The sequence below is a fragment of the Aegilops tauschii genome, chromosome 3 (genome assembly GCF_002575655.3).
Source record: "Aegilops tauschii subsp. strangulata cultivar AL8/78 chromosome 3, Aet v6.0, whole genome shotgun sequence".
NCBI classification, from domain to species: Eukaryota; Viridiplantae; Streptophyta; class Magnoliopsida; order Poales; family Poaceae; genus Aegilops; species Aegilops tauschii.
The window spans coordinates 378,227,733-378,248,222 of NC_053037.3; the positions used below are offsets into that span (position 1 = coordinate 378,227,733).

The 20,490-nt window shown below is 48.9% G+C and overlaps 1 long non-coding RNA gene across 1 annotated transcript; it reads right to left on the bottom strand.

Annotated features, from left to right (window-relative positions):
• Nucleotides 1-11,474: 11,474 nt before the first annotated feature.
• LOC120976768 (uncharacterized) lies at nucleotides 11,475-19,478 on the bottom strand. Its single transcript, XR_005773117.3, has 3 exons — nucleotides 18,570-19,478; nucleotides 18,168-18,499; nucleotides 11,475-14,309 (listed from the first exon to the last, which is right to left on the bottom strand). It is a non-coding gene; the product is annotated as an uncharacterized lncRNA (long non-coding RNA).
• Between the last annotated feature and the right edge of the window lie 1,012 nt (nucleotides 19,479-20,490).

The following is a 20,490-nucleotide window of genomic DNA, read 5'->3' on the forward strand; positions in this document are numbered from 1 at the left end:
AACCACCTTGTGGCCATGATAGAGCGGCTAACAAGGCTGCACATAAGTCAGCACACGCTTCACGTGAGGACTTGCATCAGAAGACCGGCGCGACCAGATCCATCTACGGATCAAGGAAACGCGCTCCAGCACACAACCAAAACCGAACACCACAACCGTCAGAACGCCACGACACACCCAAATACAGGGGTGCCGCACACCCCCTATGTTTCACCGATGAGGTGCTAGACCACAAATTTCCAGAAGGATTCAAACCAGTGAACACAGAGGCGTACGACGGAACCACAGACCCTGGGGTCTGGATTGAGGATTTTATCCTCCATATCCATATGGCTCGCGGAGACGATCTCCATGCCATTAAGTACTTGCCCCTCAAGCTTAAAGGACCAGCTCGGTACTGGCTGAAAAGCCTCCCCGAAAACTCAATTGGAAGTTGGGAGGAGCTTGAGGATGCTTTTCGGGCTAATTTTCAAGGGACCTATGTCCGACCTCCGGATGCAGACGATTTAAGTCATATAATTCAACAACCCGGAGAGTCAGCCCGAAAGCTTTGGAACAGATTTCTCACTAAGAAGAACCAAACCGTCGACTGCCCGGACGTCGAAGCCTTAGCAGCTTTCAAACACAATGTCCGAGATGAATGGCTCGCCAAACACCTCGGCCAAGAAAAACCGAGAACAATGGCAGCCTTGACAAGCCTCATGACCTGCTTTTCCGCGGGCGAAGATAGCTGGCTAGCCCGTAGTAGCACTAGCGACCCAGGCACATCTGAAGTCAGGGATGGCAATGGAAAACCATGACGCAGTAAAAGCAAGCGTCAAAATAAAGAAGACAACCCAGATAACACGGCGGTAAACGCCGGATTCAGGGGCTCTCGACCGGGTCAGCGGAAAAAGCCTTTCAAAGGCAGCAGAGATGGACCGTCCAACCTAAACAAGATTCTAGACAAACTATGTCAGATTCATGGCACCCCCGATAAACCTGCAAATCGCACCCACAGAGAATGCTGGGTCTTCAAGTAGGCCGGTAAGCTAAACGCCGAACACAAGGGGAGGGAGACACCAAGTGAAGACAAGGACGAGCCTCGCCAGCAAAGCACTGGGGGATAGAAAAAATTCCCACCAGTGGTCAAAACAGTGAACATGATCCACGTGACGAAGAAGAGAAGCAAACATGCACTCCGAGACACACGCGCCGTAGAGCCCGTCACCCCTAAGTTCAACCCCTGGTTGGCCTGCCCGATCACTTTTGATCGAAGGGATCACCTAACAAGCATCCGACACGAAGGATTGGCTGCCTTGATGTTAGACCCAATAATAAATGGATACCATCTCACACGAGTCCTTATGGACGGCGGCAGTAGTCTTAATCTGATATATCAGGACACAGTCCGCGAAATGGGATAGACCCGACAAAAATCAGCCACAGTAATACTACCTTCAAGGGAGTAATACCAGGCCCAGAGGCCCGCTGCATGGGCTCTCTAATTCTAGAGGTTGTATTCGGTTCTTCCGACAACTTCCGAAGCGAAAAGTTAACCTTCGACATCGTTCCATTCCGAAGTGGCTATCAAGCACTACTCGGAAGAGCAGCTTTTGCTTGTTTTAATGCGGTACCGCATTACGCTTCTCTCAAGCTTAAAATGCCCGGTCCACGTGGCATCATCACAATTAGCTGAAATGTTGAACGTTCCTTATGCGCAGAAGAATGTGTGACGTCTTTAACAGCCGAACACTAAACGGCCCCTCCAACCAGAATAAAGGACCGGTCGTCAAGACCGCGGACACGGCTAGACGAGTCCGGCGCATTACTAGCTATAACAGCTTAGATAAACCCGAGATTGGTTTGATGGTTATATCCCCATAGACTGTACCAGGGGCTTCCCAGGTGTAAATAGGGCTAGTTCGGCTCAACTTTACTTATCTTCAATTTTTATGGTTTATTGAGAATAACCAATTTTTCGCACGACAACTTTCACCTAAGTTCTTCTCTTTTACAGATGATAATCATGCTACACCCTTCCAGGATACGGCACAACGGAGACACAGGCGCAGACGTGCAGCAGGGACCCGCTCAAAGGTTTCATTTTAGATTAAGACCCTGTGTAAACCTTTTTTACTATCTCTTGTTGTTCACATCCTCCGGATACTCAGTACAACCAAGAAGGATGCTGACGTTATTGGCATTTCGCCACGTCAGAACATTGCACGTACTTGGACACTCGGGGTTCATTATCAAGGGCATTGCTCAGCCCGGCATATGTTATAAAGACCGAATACCTTAGGGAGTGTTCGGCGTCGCAACTTTGGCCTTATATGCATCAGCTCCGAATCATGTCTTTGGTCAAATGTTGGGTTTGCCCGGCTCCCGTGTTTTGCTACCTTACGTTCCGCTCTATCGGCTAAGGTGGCACCGGGAGAACTACTGCGATTGTGCCCTGGTTCATCCGGATGAGCACCTCAGTAGAGAAAGCCGAAAACTGACTGTCATGATAAAGCGCGAGACTGGTCAACCACTCGATGACTTAGCGGAATCTTCGGGATTCCTCCGCATTAACGAAGGGTCATTTCCCGGTCATGTATGTACGTGCCCCGTATTCGGACGAGCGCGGAGGTACCAGGGGCTATATAGTAGTCCCACCGTCAAACTCCAATGGCTAAGTGAAAGTGTTAAAGCAATATAGTCCGATTGCCTCGTTCGTTGCGCTATCACCTCCTTAATGGACCAAGACGTTGGATCAAGTGTGAATACGCGTTTTTTGCGAACACCCCCGCATTATATGCGTGGGGGCTGAAGCCGACGACTGCAAACTTTCAGGTTATATACATATATACATAAACGGCCGCACAGGAGACATCATAATAATTTCAGGCAAAAGTATAAACACAGCCTTTATAATTTAATAAACATTGTTCTTACAATGGGAATACATGTCACTAGAACACAATATTCTTCGAGCACTGAGCCTCTATTAAACGAGCGCCTTCAAGGACTTCTTCAAAGTAGTGCTCGGCCGATACTCGGCCCACGGCCGAACTCTGGGTTGCAATAACGGTGGCCTCCATCTCTGCCCAGTATGTCTTGACATGGGAAAGAGCCATCCGCGCACCCTCTATGCACGCCGACCTCTTCATAGCGTCGATGCGTGGCACAGCACCAAGGAACTGTTGCACTAAACTAAAATAACTATTCGGCCTTGGCCCTCCCGGCCACAGATGATCCGCAACAGACCTCACAGCAAGCCCGGACAACCTATGGAGCTCGGCCCACTCGGCCATTCGCTCATTCAACAGCAGCGGACGCACTGGAACATTGAACTGTGACCAGAATAGCTTTTCCACTTCACGATCTTTTTGATCTTTGAAATACTCGGCCGCATCAGTAGCACTTGCTGCCAAATCCATGTATGCGTCTGCAGAACTCCATAGCTGATCAAGAGGGGCATACTTCGGATCTCCGAACTTCGTCCGTAACAACAAGGGCTTCCCAGCCGCGATATCCCCAGCTTGACGCAGCTCCTCCTTCGCCGCTCTGATTTCAGAGCGGGCGTCCTTGGCCGCTACCATGGCCTTCTCCAGGTCCGTCGCCTTCGCTCGACTTTCTTTTTCAAGAAGCTCGTAACGGTCGGCGGCATCTTTCAACTCAACGGCCATCTTGGCTATGTGCAGCCTGTTCAGCTCTCAGCTCTTCGACCGCCTTTAGAGCGGCCGCATCACTATTCCTGCTTGTTCCTTGGCTCGGGCAAGTTCCGCCCGAAGGGTCTCCACGGCGGCGGCTCCATCTGCAGGCACAACATATTAAAGATACTAGCATCATGCTCCTCTTACTATGTGTTGATCATCGGAGAAATCACATACCATGTGCCTCGTCGAGCCGATTGTTGACAAGCACGATGTCGGCATCCGCCGCATCAAGTTGCCACTTCAGCTCGGCAAACTCATTAGTCCGGCTAGCCACCGGACCTTCCGCCACCTCATATGAAGGCGGCATGATTATTACCTGGGGCTATGATCCTCTGTTTGCCGCCGTTTTCGACAGCAACCAAAGTCTCGAGGCTACTATCTGCATATGGCACACCTAGCGTGTGCGGTACCATCAAAAACATATACTACTTTGCGTACCTCAAAGCCTCTCAGCAGGCTCATAAAAGCTTCATGTAGCCCGCTTTCAGCGGATGAAATCCTCTCAACCACCGTACCCATTAGCGTACGATGCGCTTCTGAGATAGCCGCTTCCTCCAGAAGATCCTTCAGTGCATCGGGTCGCGCACTGGACGGTTCCGGACTCTTTTTGTTACTCTCCTTAGGAGCTGAATACTCCGGACTTCGGGTGGCCGAAGGATTACCCTCTGGCCTAGGCGGATCAGGAGAAATCCTCCGTGACGACACCTCAGGGTCGCCCGCCTCATGAGGCGGGGACGCATGGGGAGGTGTTTCTCTCTCCATCATCTCCGGAAGAAGATCCCCCGAAGATGAACTCTGTCGAGAAGGGCTACAATCCGAACTACAAGATATATGCTTCGGTTATCATCCTCGGAAGTAAAGCAGGATATTTTTACTATTAAGTACTTTTTGTTTACTTACAGCTCGATGGAGGGCTGATCCCCTTGCGTGCACTGTGCGGCAAGGGTACCCTCCGGGGCAGGACCCTCTGGCGAAGATTTTTTCCCTTGTTTGGAAACCATTGTTTCCAAGTCTTCAGAGGTGGTCCTCTTCCTTCCCTGGGGAGAGGGAATTTCAGATTCTTCTCCCCGGTTATCCTCCTTCGCGGAGGCGCCAATTCCCCCGGTTTGGATGAATAATGAGTGAGGCCCGCTTTCAGCCTCTTTATTCCCCCCCTTTATCTTCCCCTGAGGGCGCCTGATAAGGCGCCAGCTCAAGCATTCTGGACAGTACTGGATCTGCTGAGCCTTCGGGAAGGGGGGCCCAACACCTGATCATCTTTGCCTTTTTTACCCAGTCCTGGTCAAAGAGCGACTTTTCAAAATGATGTTGTGATAAATAAAGAGACAATGTGTTCGGCCGAAGGACTACTTACTTGGGTATCTGGACGATTGCAGCTCAGACCCGCATCCTCGGTGGTGTCCGGACACCTTATTTGTGGTCCGAAGAACAATTTGTACATCTCTTCGGGCGTCATGCCGAGGAAGTGCTGAATAGCTCGCGGTCCTTCCGGGTTGAATTCCCACATACGGAGGGGTCGACGTTTGCAAGGCAGGACTCGACGAACTAGCATGACTTGCATTACCGTGACCAGGCTGATATCTCTCTCGAGGAGGTCTCGGATGCGACTCTGCAATATCGGCACATCATTTGCTGGCCCCCAGTCCAGCCCCTTGTTGATCCATGACGTCAGTTGTGGCGGAGGGCCCGACCGAAAGGCAGGGGCGGCCACCCACTTAGTACCACGGGGGGCCGTGATGTAGAACCACTCCCGTTGCCATAAACTGGACACCTCCGGGAAGAAACCCTTTGGCCACGGAACATCGGCGCCTTTGCTTATTACGGCACCTCCGCAGTCTACGTGTCGCCCCTCAATCATCTTCGGCTTCACATTGAAGGTCTTAAGCCATAAGCCGAAGTGTGGGGTAATGCGGAGGAAGGCTTCACACACGACGATGAACGACGAGATGTGAAGGATGGAATCTGGGGCCAGGTCATGGAAATCCAGCCCGTAATAGAACATGAGCCCCCTAACAAAGGGATCTAGAACAAGGCCTAGCCCTCGGAGGAAGTGAGAGATGAATACGACGCTCTCGCCAGGTTCGGGAGTGGGAATGACCTGCCCTCGAGCAGGTAGCGTGTGCGATATTTCGGCGGTCAAATACCTAGCCTCTCTTAGCTTCTTGATGTCTTCCTCTGTGACAGAGGAGGGCATCCACCGACCTTCAAGGTTGGATCCGGACATGGTTGAAGGTCCAAAGAACCTGACCTGAGCCTTGGGTGTTGAAACTCGAGGCGGGGGAAGGATTCGATTGAGTACGAGAAGAAAACAGGACAGGCCTTGGCCTCTTTATAAAGAGGGTGAATATCAAGCGTCCTCCTCGTGGCCGTTTTGGACTTGCCTAAAATCGAGGAGTCATACCAATGGGCATGATTGGGTTACCCACATCCGTATTGATGAGAATCCCATAATAAGGGGGACACGATCTCTGCTTCGACAAGACGTGCCAATAAAATCACCTCGCAAGACGTGCAGTGGCAGGCTGATTGAGAAAAAATGATTCGGATAATGATCAGGCCATGGTGTGATGTCACATCATGAAAAGTTGTCAGCAGATTAGATTTGTGGAAATATTATTCTCTCTACGGTGGTATGTGGAGTTTGTTTTGCAGAGCCGGACACTATCCTTGTGTTCAAAATCTTCTATGGAGTATTCAGAGGGGGAACCCGCCTTGCAATGCCGAAGACAATCTGCGCGCTGGACTCATCGTCATTGAAGCCTGGTTCAGGGGCTACTGAGGGAGTCCTGGATTAGGGGGTCCTCGGACAGCCGGACTATATACTTTAGTCGGACTATTGGACTATGAAGATACAAGATTGAAGACTTCGTCCCGTGTCCGGATGGGACTCTCCTTGACGTGGAAGGCAAGCTTGGCAATACAGATATGTAGATCTCCTCCCTTGTAACCGACTCTGTGTAACCCTAGCCCCCTCAGGTGTCTATATAAACTGGAGGGTTTAGTCTGTAGGACAACAACAATCATACCATAGGCTAGCTTCTAGGGTTTCGCCTCTATGATCTCGTGGTAGATCAACTCTTGTAATACTCATATCATCAAGATCAATCAAGCAGGAAGTAGGGTATTACCTCTATCGAGAGGGCCCGAACCTGGGTAAACATTGTGTCCCCCGCCTCCTGTTACCATCCGCCTTAGACGCACAGTTCGGGACCCCCTACCCGAGATCCGCCGGTTTTGACACCGACACCCGCGGCGGCTGGCGAGGAGGAGGAGAGTGCACCGTGGCTGCAGCTCCCCCGGTCCTCCCAGCGCCAGCATGTGGTGGCTTGGTGGAGTGCCGACCCGAGGGCCCTGCCGGCCATGGATCGTCTTTGTTGGCGATGGCGACGAGGCTCCGGATGGTGGCCCTCCACTCGTTGAGCTTCTCTGCTGCAGGAGGGAAGTCGAGGAGCAGCTGCGCGCGTGCCAAGGCTTCTGCTGGCGTGGGCGGCGGCGACAGCTGCATGGATCGCGGTGTGCTTCGACTTCTAACCATGTTAGAAGGAGCCCCGTTACGACCCAGCGGCTGCGTGCCATTTTCGCCAGCACTTCGGCGGGCATGCTGAACTCCTTCATCCCGTGGACGACGCACATGGCTCTTCCCATGGAGGTGCCCAGGGTCACCGGCGTGGTGACGCTGCTCGTTGCGCACACCATGGGATGAGCGCGCAGTGGTCGCCGGCGTGGGCATCTTGGAGGTCGTTGCGCCGCCCGGGGTGGCACAACGACACTCCTGGAGGGCCCTGCGCCGCCTGCGGGGGGTCCAGCTCCATCTTTGGATCTAGCGACGTGTGGCCGGTTGTCTGGCGTGCGAACGACGCCGCTCGCCAGGCTCCGACTGCCAGAGCGATGCTGGTGTTCATGGACCGCGGCCCGGGTCCTGTCCGCGACCGGCCCACTACTCGCCCGCGCTGGCACGGGCCGTTCGGCTCCCAACGAGCCGATCGCCGTGGCCGTCTTCTTCTTGGGATCCATGGCGACGAAGAACTACTAGGCTAGCTACTAGACTAGATCCTCACAATTGCGCCCCCTGCCTGGCACACCAAAGATGTCGGTGTGGAACAACACCTATGGGATCACAAGGAAATCCCTACTACGGTTGCCGGGGCGCGGGGTTGCGAGAAGAGCAGGATTAGTAACCAGCACGAGGATCGTTTACCCAGGTTCGGGCCACGAGGATGCGTAAAACCCTAGTCCTTCTTTGGTGGGTGTATTTCTGAGAGTTCTTGAGCTCTCGAACTAGCTGTGGTGCGTCCGTGGTTCGAAAGAGCTGAATCCTTCTCCAGTATGCCATGGGCCTCCTTTTATAGTCGAAAGGGGCTGCCACAGTGGCACACAGGAGGTGGAAAGGCGCACAGTGCTATGAGCTTATCACTCGTATTACAGGACAAGACGCATTTAATGCGTAGCTTAGGTGTCCCCTTGCTTTATCGGGGACGGGGGCGAGGCATGTCCCGTCCGTCGCCGCTCCTCCTTGCTTCGACACGCGCCCTATCCAACGACGCATGCGGCGCCACGTAGGCAGGTAGGCAGCTGAGGTGGCGCGGCGGTGGAGCCTCCACGAAGACCTGCATGCCGCCACGCAAGCGCTTGATGAGTTGGCCTGGGAGCTGCATGTTGCCACGTAGGTGCCCGCCCAGCTAGTTGGGCTGGCAGCTGCATGTGAACGGTGGAGACTTGGTTGGTGCGGGCCTGGTAGTGGCCCTGCTGGCGTTCTCGGTGAGGACCTTGCCGGGTGGCCCGGCAAGGGTCTTGTCGTGGCGCGCTGTCGTCCCGGCAAGGATCTTGTCGGGGGTCTGGCGGCCTTCCTCGGCAAGGATCCTGCCGAGGATCGTCGTCTTCTAATCCTCATCTGATCTTGAGTGTTCCTTGTCTTCACAAAGATCTGCATGCCACCGTGGAGGTGCCTCCCGAGCCCTGGTTCAACGCGATGTTGGAGACCGTGGGCTCAAGGGTGGCTCGCTCTGTTGGTGTGGGGCGAGCTGCCCCGGAAAGGGTCTTGCCGGGGCTGCTGAGGCGGCCCCGGCAAGGGTCTTGCCGGGGGAACCTGCTTCGTCCATCTGCTCTTCGTGGTCTTGGCCTTGGCATTGCTCTGTTTGTCTTGGGCTTCGGTCTTATCTTGGCTCACCTCCCCTGTTCTGCTCGGTGTGACCGTGGGCGCGGCTCCGACTACCCGTGCACAGGTAAAGGGGTACAAAAGTGCGCCCCTCCTTTTGTACACCGACAGTCTCCTCTCACCAGCAGGGCCCCGTTCAACGCCTCGCATCCCGACACGCTACCTATTGTCCATACCCGGCACGGTGGACGCTTGGCTGACATCCCCTAAATTCGAAAAACTCCGGCAGTTTGAGTTATACCATTACCACCAAAGTTTCATACCATGAACCGAACACCAAGAATTTGTGCCCACACCACCGTTGTCCATCTCGTGGATTCCCTCATCTCTCCACACCGCCACCTTCGCCCAGTGCCATCTACCAGACGATCTGGTACAAATGCTTCGACTTCCACTGCTAAAAAAACTTACGCTTGTTGTGGTTTATCTGTCGGAGGCGTCACTGCACAGCATCATCCACTCTAGTTGCCCTGCCCTGGAGCGCTTGCTGATTGTTTTGGGAGTAGAAATCCCTATTAGTTGTCTCCAAATAAAGTCGCCTCACCTTAAAAGCATTGGAATTTGTTTTGAAGGACAACAGCTCATCATCAAAGATGCCCCTTCACTTCAAAGGTTGCTCCTTCATTATTGTTATAAACCTTCGCAAATAACTGTCGTCTTTGCGCCCAAACTGGAGAAATTGGATGCAATCTTGATCCGTTTAATGATCACAAGAAGTTGGTGTTTGGCTCCTCACTTTTTCAACTACCGTATATTATCATCTACACATTTGTAATCATAACCTGCATTTTTCATTTGTGCGCATAAGTTTTATATCATCTTGGAGTACACTTTGGGTACTAATATTATGTTATATGCTCAATGAAGAGTTCGTCCATGGATAGCCTATCAATGCTGCTGGATTCTGTCAAGATCTTATATATAGGAATGTTTAGTTATGATTTAAACATAATTATTGGCTTGCTACGATGCTTTCGATCTCTGGAGAATTTATATATAAAGGTGATGATTTCATGCACATTGAAAGACCGTATATATTGTACTAGAATTAACCGTTCAGTTGTTGCTCTTTTGACATACTCTTTTTTTAGACCTTAACTATTTTCAATCTTCATGTCTACTTAGGCACTAACACATGGAGAAAAACGTATAACCAATCGGTGGCGTAATAAGCACCAGGATTTTCTCAGTTCTCATGACATTCATTTGAGGACAATAACAATGGAAGGATATGCATCCAACAAGGCAAACAGAAGCTTTGTCACATTCTTCTTGTTGAATGCGAGGTTACTATTGTCCATGAGGCTTAAGTTTTTCAGCAAGAGATTTCTCACGGACGGACATGTTGAACAGTAAAAAAAGAAGTTTCAGGTGGACAAATGGGCTAGTGAACGTGCTCGGCTTCTCTTTACAACAACTTGTAGTCATCCTCCAATAATTATTTTTGCACAGGATGTTGATTTTATGGATCAGACCGATCCATTTGTTTGTGACTGCAAAAAAGAGTGGTTGGGTTAGATGTTATTGCCATGTTTAATCTGGGTTTTGTCTAAATTTGATGAACAATTAATCCTTGTGCTTTTTGTACCGTTTGTAAGCTTGATTTACATGTTGTTGCCCTCGTACTCCCCTCTGCCTGCCACTACACTACCGCACCTTCCACGGCTCCTGTTCATTCCCGTCCAAGGCCTCGCCGTCGTTCTCTACCTTGGTTCGCTCGCTGTGCCCGCCGTTGTCTAGCGTTGTCAACATGGTCAACAACCGAGAGGAATCAGGAGATGACTGTACGTGGAGAGGCTGACAGTAGGGACCCACCAGGGTTGCATTACGCAAGCAAGTGCCTCGTTATTACAAGCAAAAAATACTTCCTCCTAATTGTTGGACAACTAGGTCCCACGCCATTGTCAATGTAGTCAATAAACGAGAAAATTACACAACGAGCGGATAACACCAGGGACCCAGTAGCTCGCCTAGTTGTTTTTTAGTTTTAGAGACGGAGCTCAACTGCGCATTGTGCGGGGGCTGTGGCCCGTCTAGCCCACGCTTACACTTTTATTTAAGCACATGGCGAGCCCAGTTGATATCTTTGTTCTTTCTAAAAATGGCTAGCCCAGTTCTTTTTTTCTAGAGAATACCCAACCGAGGCCTACTTGCTTTTCTCAACCCTGTTGGGCTACAAATTTTTCAAGACGAGGAGGGATGTAAGTAGTAAGAAATGGGATTCCCCAGAAAATGGGCTATAAGTTGTAATAAATGGGCTATAAATTTTTAAACTAACGCCAACCGGCAATTACATTAAAATGTCATTTTTCTGGATTTCTCTACTCTTATAAAAAGCAGCGTTGGTGATGATGGTGTGCCTGCCATCCTGCAATATAGGCTGTCCGATCTATATCTAATGGATAGGAAGGAAACTATGACAATTTACCTGCACTCCTCTCCACATTTGCAGATACAGCCTTCCCTCGTTCCTCCTTTTCTTCCACAAGACAAACTACTCATACAAATGCATCTTCATGTTCTATGCAACGCACGGGCATCTTGCTAGTTAAGATTTTAAATTTCATTCATTTTTTGCGAAGAATTTTTTAAATTTTATTTTCATATAATTTTTAAAAAATATTTTAACGTGACTATTTTTAATTTTATTTTGATATAATTTTTAGACTCGAAATTTCATGATTAAAAGAGTTTGGACCCCACCAAAATATGCGAAATTTTGTTGAATTTTTTTGCTGTGCTCAGAATATATGGTCTGTAATGCTAATAAAAAGAATATGGGCTTCAAAATATCCTTAAGAATTAGCAAATGGGTTGTAAATTATTGAAAATAATGGCTAATGGGCCGTATGCTGTTTTCCACAGATTTGGAGGCTGACTTCTGGGCCTACTAGGTTGATGATGACGCTGTCCAAAAAAAATGACGCATACGCAAGGCTTTGTCAACTTAGTCAACCCAGAGCAGTGATTGTTGGATGTCCATCCAACGGCCGTCGTGCTTCTTCAATCTCTGATCTTCCTGCTCCAGCCGCCCAAACCAGCGCCGGCGGGACTGCCTGCTCCCTCCTCCCGTAGTCGGCGGTGCTGTTGCCAGGCCATCCCTCTACCCACCCGCACATCCTGTTATTTTCCGGCGACGTGAGCCTCACCCCGTAGCTGACCAGTCAGCGCTCGTACTTCCCTCAGCGTGGGCATCCGCTGTTGTGGCTTCGCCGGCTCTGTGTCGTTCCCTTCCTAGGCCTCGCCGTCATCCAACCTGGTCAACGAACGACATCCATTGGAAGTGGATTGTACGTGGAGAGGCTGATAGCTGGGTTCACGGCCGCACACAAGGAAATGCCTCCTTATTACGCGCAAAATAATGATTCCTCCGCCTGACAGCTGGGACCCACCGGAAGGGCCTCTCTATTTCGTGAAAAAACTCCCCCCCCCCCCCCCGCTTAGTGGCGGATCCAGGATTTGAAGATACCCGGGGCGGATTTCTAAAGGAAATGAAAAAGAAGGCACAATACAATCAAGAAAATTCATCGGCCAATAATACGTATTAGACAAGACGATCAACACAATGCATTGTTTGAAGTAGTTACACTCTTGAGAATGACGTGAAAATATATAACGCAAAATATTATATAAATTCTAACTTCTAAGAATTAGACCAACGTTACAATAGAACAAAAAGATAGAAAAATAGAGGAGAAGAGTAGGGGATAGCCAAGAACCTGCTCATTGTCTCTCGGTTAGCTGCTCGCTCGCTGATTTGATCGGGGGGTGTGGCCAGGCATCGAGAACAGGCGGACTCGCTTTTCCTTCCTCATCCAGCATCATCGGTTGGACGGACCTGCGCAGCACCATGGCGAGGCGGCAATGGAGGGCGTCAAGGACCCGAGGCGGAAGGGGCGTGAGGCATGATGATCAGTTCCACGGTCGATCGGATAGGAGGCTGCGTACAGAAACTAATGGGCTCATCTAATTCTTTACTGGGCTTACTTGACTGGCCCCTATGTAAATCTTCCAGCGAATCGTTACCAGGTCTGTTTGGCTATCTCTCGTGGCAAATCGTTCCTTTCCTCTTCCCTCGTCAAGCTCGCGCTCATCTGAAACCTTCGACTGTATCTACTCGCCTTCCATGGTGTCCATCGGCCAAAAGCAGTAGGGGTACCCTAGGTTCCCAAACTTTACCCAGGGCGGCCGCCCCTACACGACCCCACGCTGGATCCGCCCTGCCCCCGCTGACAGCCCGGATCCACTAGTTATATCTTCACACACAAGGAAGTGCCTCCTTATTACGCACCAAAAAATGAATACTCCCCCTGCTAGCTGGGACCCACCATAGTGGGAGGCTAACTTGTGGACCTACTAAGTTGACGCGGATGGAGGGCTTTGTCAACGTAGTCAATACTAGCAAAAATGCTCGTGCGTTGCACCGGGGAATTCGTGCTTCGCTAGTCCTACTCATGTGTCGGCAGGACGAGCCTGAAAAGCGCAAACTCCTCCACGTCCCAACAAATAAGGAGCTCCTCCTCCCTTGGAACATCTCCCCAATGTGGGTCATGATCGGTGGCTCCCGATCTGGAAGAAAGCCGACAATGATGAGCTCGCCATGGACTTTAAGTGGCTCCACTGTTCACGTCCTTTCAAGAATTGCCATTGTCAATTCGGGGAAATCCATGAAAACCTCAGCCATCTCTCTTTCACCACATCTCATATAAACGTGCAGAGCTTTAGAATTGGATTATTGCAGAGATATTTTCAAACTCAGAAGATAGTATAGAGATGGTACCAAGAAAATACTCTTGTCTATCTTCACTAAGGTGATCACCCCTGAAGTGCCTCACTAATGACATTTTTTCCACAACCAAAAGCACCAGGAATAGCATCATGTTCCTCCAACAATTGAGGGGAGTGATGCATCAAACATGCTAGAACCATTTCAAAATAGATAAGATTGCAATTTAATGGTGTCGACAGGAAATGAAAATTCAACATCTGCTAATGTTTGGTTATGTAAGAGCAGAAACTATGATAAATAAAAACACAAGTTTTATTGTGGAAACTGAAGCTGAGATAATTTGTAGACAAAACTATCCTGCAAGAAGAGGTGTATCCACACCGAGCTTTGATGCAGCAGGTATTCATGTACGCACATGCCTTATGTGCAGCTGAATAAGTTCCAAACATTAAGCTAGTAATTTAGTCCTAAAAAGTTATACAAACTAACTTACTTAATTGAAGCATAGTAAATTACTTCTTGATGCCCTGAAATTCTAGCTCTAGAAATGTATCCTGCATACATAGCAACAACAGTTTTTCAAACAAAGTTAAGCAATGGTAGAACGAATGTGAATAAATAAAAATGTGATGAAGTGATAGAGTCTACATAACCTATAGGCTGTATTGACCCGCTGGAGTAATGTAATTTACTTTCCCGTGGAACCAAGTGAAAGGGCGACATGGTGGTTCATCAAATTATTCTGAAAGAAAATCTGCCAGAGTCAGAAAACATTAGAATGTGCACATGGGTTAATAATGAAAATCTGACTTTTTTTTTTAATTTTGAAAGCTCTCATTTTAATATCTTAATCAAGTAGGTGCACATACAGCAAGGTGCACAAAATCAGCGCTTACAGCCTTCATTTTTATCTATGTATGAGATAAAAAATACTGGGCGGTACCTTAAGAAAACAAGAAAATTATGCAATGTTGTACTAAGTAGGTCAAGAGTGATATCCGTACCTAGTGATTATTTCCTGGACATTATGTCCCATAATATATACAGGAGTGTGGTTTTCAGATGACAGACGATATAACCATAGTTTCAGAAAAGAAAGATGTATCATAGACTCATAGTTCTTGCCACTAAAAATATTAGAGCTTGGGTACCTATCTTGAGCAGAAGCCAGACACATTCAATTAAGTGAACGAATTTATGGGTCATCTTCATCCAATATGGTTAGATGATTCCTTACACTCAATTTTAGTTTTTCAAGGCAACACTCATAAGCACTATTTCAAATAAGAAATAGTGTCACACCAGTGTGAAACACCTTTCTGACTAATTGTTGCAGGAATAAAAGAGATTTTTTTAGAAAAGGAGGAGGACCCCCGGCCTCTGCATCTGGGCGATTGATACTTCCATTTAGCATCATGCTTTTATATTGATATTTATTGCATTATGGGCTGTTATTACACATTATGTCACAATACTTATGCCTATTCTCTCTTATTTTACAAGGTTTACATAAGGAGGGAGAATGCCGGCAGCTGGAATTCTGGGCTGGAAAAGGAGCAAATATTAGAGACCTGTTCTGCAAAACTCCAAAAGTCCTGAAACTCCACGGAAGTTATTATAAGAATATATAAAAAATATTGAGCGGAAGAAATACCAGAGGGGGCCCACACCCTGGCCAAAAGGGTGGGGGCGCGCCCCCCTGCCTCGTGGGCTCCCTGGTGGCCCTCCGATGCCCATCTTCTGCTATATGAAGTCTTTCGTCCGAAGAAAAAAAAACTTGCGGGAGGAGACTCCGCCGCCACGAGGCGGAACCTTGGCGGAACCAATCTAGGGCTCTGGCAGAGCTGTTCTGCCGGGGACACTTCCCTCCGGGAGGGGGAAATCATCGCCATCGTCATCACCAACACTCCTCTCATCGGGAGGGGCCAATCTCCATCGACATCTTCACCAGCACCATCTCCTCTCAAACCCTAGTTCGTCTCTTGTATCTAGTTCTTGTCTCAAAGTCTGGGATTGGTACCTGTAGGTTGCTAGTAGTGTTGATTACTCCATGTAGTTGATGCTAGTTGGTTTATTTGGTGGAAGATCATATGTTCAGATCCTTTATGCATATTAATACTCCTCTGATTATGGACATGAATATGCTTTGTGAGTAGTCACGTTTGTTCCTGAGGACATGGGAGAAGTCTTGCATTAGTAGTCATGTGAATTTGGTATTCGTTCGATATTTTGATGAGATGTATGTTGTCTCTCCTCTAGTGGTGTTATGTGAACGTCGACTACATGACACTTCACCATTGTTTGAGCCTAGAGGAAGGCATTGGGAAGTAATAAGTAGATGATGGGTTGCTAGAGTGACAGAAGCTTAAACCCTAGTTTATGTGTTGCTTCGTAAGGGGCTAATTTGGATCCATATGTTTCATGCTATGGTTAGGTTTACCTTAATACTTCTTTTGTAGTTGCGGATGCTTGCAATAGAGGTTAATCATAAGTGGGATGCTTGTTCAAGTAAGAACAGCACCCAAGCACCGGTCCACCCACATATCAAATTATCAAAGTACCGAACGCGAATCATATGAACGTGATGAAAACTAGCTTGACGATAATTCTCATGTGTCCTCGAGAGCGCTTTTCTCTATATAAGAGTTTGTCCAGGCTTGTCCTTTGCTACAAAAAGGATTGGGCCACCTTGCTGCACTTTATTTACTTTTGTTACTTGTTGCTCATTACAAATTATCCTATCACAAAACTATCTGTTACCTACAATTTCAGTGCTTGCAGAGAATACCTTGCTGAAAACCGCTTATCATTTCCTTCTGCTCCTCATTGGGTTCGACACTCTTACTTATCGAAAGGACTAGATAGATCCCCTATACTTGTGGGTCATCAGCGATGCATACAGCCACTTTATTAATTATTCTCACAAGACCTTACAAAGTCATACAACAGTAAGACTAAAGCCACCGTCTAAGCAACAACTGTCGCTACTCCTATCCAAATGATGAAGGGGCGCTGATAGTCTGGGCCTAATACCAAACAGACATCGCAGCCAAACCTAAACATCTAAGACCTGAGGTCCCAACCAGGACGCCTGCCGGGTATGGGGCACCTACCAGTCCGGCGCACTCCTCAACCAGGACGTCTGCCCGGTATGAGGCCGCCGCAGCCACCTGCCACCAATCCATCTTCAGTGTTGTACTGCTGCACCACCTTGCCCGGCCTCTCTGCCATCGACGCCACCACAACGCCTGATAACGTCACCCTCCTGCGCGAGTCCCTCGCCACACATCGGGCGTCGAGTCTCCACTGCGCCACGCCGCCGAGAAACGCCACCATTAATGTGCAGGATGAAACACCGCTCCACCAATTATTCCGTCCACTGGTCCCTCGAGTCCATGTACACCTCCAAGAATGATGCCACAAGAGGGAAACGACACAAAAATGTCACCGTCATCCGATCTACTGATCTAGGGTTTCCACCGGAGGTAGCAGATAGTGGCCTGGAACTTCTCAACAGCGATGCCTTCAACAACGGAACGACACTGAATAGTGCCGCCATCGCCGGCCTCAGCAGCAGCCGCGAGCAGGTCTTCACCCAGATCTGTTCCAATGGCCTCCATCAAGCGTCTTGTGCACGGATCGTCCACCACTGCGGCCGCCGCGTCGCCCGTCGCAAGTCCACACATCCTCCGCCGTCCGGGGCCGCCACCCCGGGATCCAGCCCTTGCTGGCCGCCGGAACGAAGCCACCGAGCCCCATCGAGGGCGGCCAACGGGGGCGGAGAAGCTAGATCCGGCCAAGCCCGGCCAGGATCCGGCCTCTCCCCGCGCTGAAGCCACTTCCGCAGCTCTGCATCTCGCCCGCGCCCGAGGCGCCGCAGGCAGCGCTTCGCGCGCAACACCGCGGAGAGGGGAAACGCCCCACCACCACCTTCCCTGGGGCGCGCGCGGACTTCGCCGGTGGCCCCTCCAGCGGCGGCGAAGCGAGGAAGGAGGCTAGGGGGACATGGCGGCGGCGGCGGCGCTAGGGTTCCCCCGTGTCGCCCGGGGGCGACGCGGGGGCGAGGGGCGAAATTAATATCACAGGAATAAAAGAGGTGCATACACAAATTCATTCAACAAATAATAACTTCTAGGTTTGCGTACTTCTCAACAAAATTTCATTGTCACGGCTACAAAGTTTGTCTAAACTAAGACTAATTACCACACCAACCCGACAAATCTATTGGGAGATTAGATAAGGTATGCAAGAAAGAAAAGCAAGAGCAGGATAGAATAGTGCACCATGTTATTACACTTAATCAGCAATTACTGCTGCTGCTATCATCAATCCTCGTTGTCTTAGAATTCTGTTTACTTGGATTGCTTGTGTAATGTGACTGTAAAGCTTCTAGAAATTGGCTGCGAGCCACAATCACCAAACAATTAAAAATGAACTATTTTTATAGAAGTCTACAAATATATTTTAGTGGCTCTAGCAGGTTTAATACTTTCAATATATCTATTGAGAAGCTTACAAAGATAATAACCATATCATACTAACTTCACTAAATTGGTTCACAAGATTGTAGGGTGAGAACAGCTAATAGGATTTATTTTACCCGATTGAAGGCTTGAAGCACGCAACAAAATGCTCCATACATTGTCTTCAAGCAATTCATCAAACATTTGGTGTGTGCTTCGCGTATCATGAAACCATAACTCGCATGTAGTAGTCTCCCTAGTAATCAAATTTCCAATCTGCACATCATGTAACTTTGATGATTATGTAACAAACTGCAAATTTCCTATTTGTAGAAGACAAATCACAAGGGTTGATTGGCAGGCTTTCACGTTGGTGCTGCAGTTACGAAATCAGCAAGCTCGCTCTCTCCCTGCTCACACGCACGAAAGCACGGCCGGATCAGCAGAGCGAACCACACGCTCTCCAAACCTGAGGAGCAGAGTCTGACATTGTTGTGGTAGACAGGAGCTGTATCACAGAATCAGATAAGGAGATTAACCTTGGGCTAGTCGTGCGGTATAGTAGCAGCATCTGCGGCCTCAGGGCACTCCACCAGTGCGCCATAGCAATGGGAGGGCCCGGCGCAGTCGCGCGCCTAGCCATCCACGGCGACATCGTCCTGGGTGTGGTGCGAGAAGACGGGCGGCTCGCCGTGCTCCATCCCCGCGACCTTAAGCCAAGACGAGCAACACCAGGACGAGGGGGCCCGAGACGCTACGCGCGCAGCGCAGCTTTCACCAAAGCCAAACCTTCCATCTATGGATCTGAACCGGGCAAAACAGAGCGAGTCAGGGGCGCGGGGAAGGGAATAGCGACGCTGCTAGGCACAGGGCGGCGGCGGCGCGCGGCCATGAGAGAAGAAGAATTATTTTATGAGTACGGAAGGAGATGAGGTTCTTTTTTAGAATGGGAGAAGGAGTTTTTTTTTTGAGATATACAGGGAGAAGAAGATGAAGTTCGTCCATCGCCATGATACGTATCCAACGTATCTATAATTTTTTATTGTTCCATGCTATTATATTATCCATCTAGGATGTTTTATATGCATTTATATGCTATTTTATATGATTTTTGGGACTAACCTATTAACCTAGAGCCCAGTGCCAGTTTCTGTTTTTTCCTTATTTTTGAGTTTTACAGAAAAGGAATACCAAACGGAGTCCAATTGACGTGCCAATTTTTGATGATTTTTTATGGACCAAAAGAAGACCATGGAGCATCGGAGTTGGGCCAGAAGAGTCCTGGGCTTCCCACGAGGGTGGGGGCGTGCCCACCCCCTGGGCGCGCCCCATGCCTCGTGGACAGCCCGGTGAGCCCCCTGACTTGTTCCCGACGCCAAAAATTCCTATAAATACTGAAACCTCCAGAAAATAACCTAGATCGGGAGTTCCGCCGCCGCAAGCCTCTGTAGCCACCAAAAACCAATCAGGACCCTGTTCCGGCACCCTGCCGGAGGGGGGTCCCTCACCGGTGGCCATCTTCATCATCCCGATGCTCTTCATGATGAGGAGGGAGTAGTTCACCCTCGGGGCTGAGGGTATGTACTAGTAGCTATGTGTTTGATCTCTCTCTCTCTCTCTCTCTCGTGTTCTTGAGGTGGTACGATCTTGATGTATCGCGAGCTTTGCTATTCTAGTTGGATCTTATGATGTTTCTCCCCCTCTACTCTCTTGTAATGGATTGAGTTTTCCCTTTAAAGTTATCTTATCGGATTGAGTATTTAAGGATTTGAGAACACTTGATGTATGTCTTGCATGTGCTTATCTATGGTGACAATGGGATATTCACGTGATCCACTTGATGTATGTTTTGGTGATCAACTTGCGGGTTCCGTGACCTCGTGAACTTATGCATAGCGGTTGGCACACGTTTTCGTCTTGACTCTCTGGTAGAAACTTTGGGGCACTCTTTGAAGTACTTTGTGTTGTTTGAATAGATGAATCTGAGATTATGTGATGCATATCGTATAATCATACCCATGGATACTTGAAGTGACATTGGAGTATCTAGGTGACATTAGGGTTTTGGTTGATTTGTATCTTAAGGTGTTATTCTAGTACGAACTCTAGGATAGATTGAACGGAAAGAATAGCTTCGTGTTATTTTACTACGGACTATTGAATAGATCGATCAGAAAGGATAACTTTGAGGTGGTTTCGTACCCTACCATAATCTCTTCATTTGTTCTCCTCTATTAGTGACTTTGGAGTGACTCTTTATTGCATGTTGAAGGATAGTTATATGATCCAATTATGTTATTATTGTTGAGAGAACTTGCAATAGTGAAAGTATGAGCCCTAGGCCTTATTTCAACGCATTGCAATACCGTTTGTGCTCACTTTTATTATTTGTTACCTTGCTACTTTTATATTTTCAGATTACAAAAACCTATATCTACTATCCATAGTGCACTTGTATCA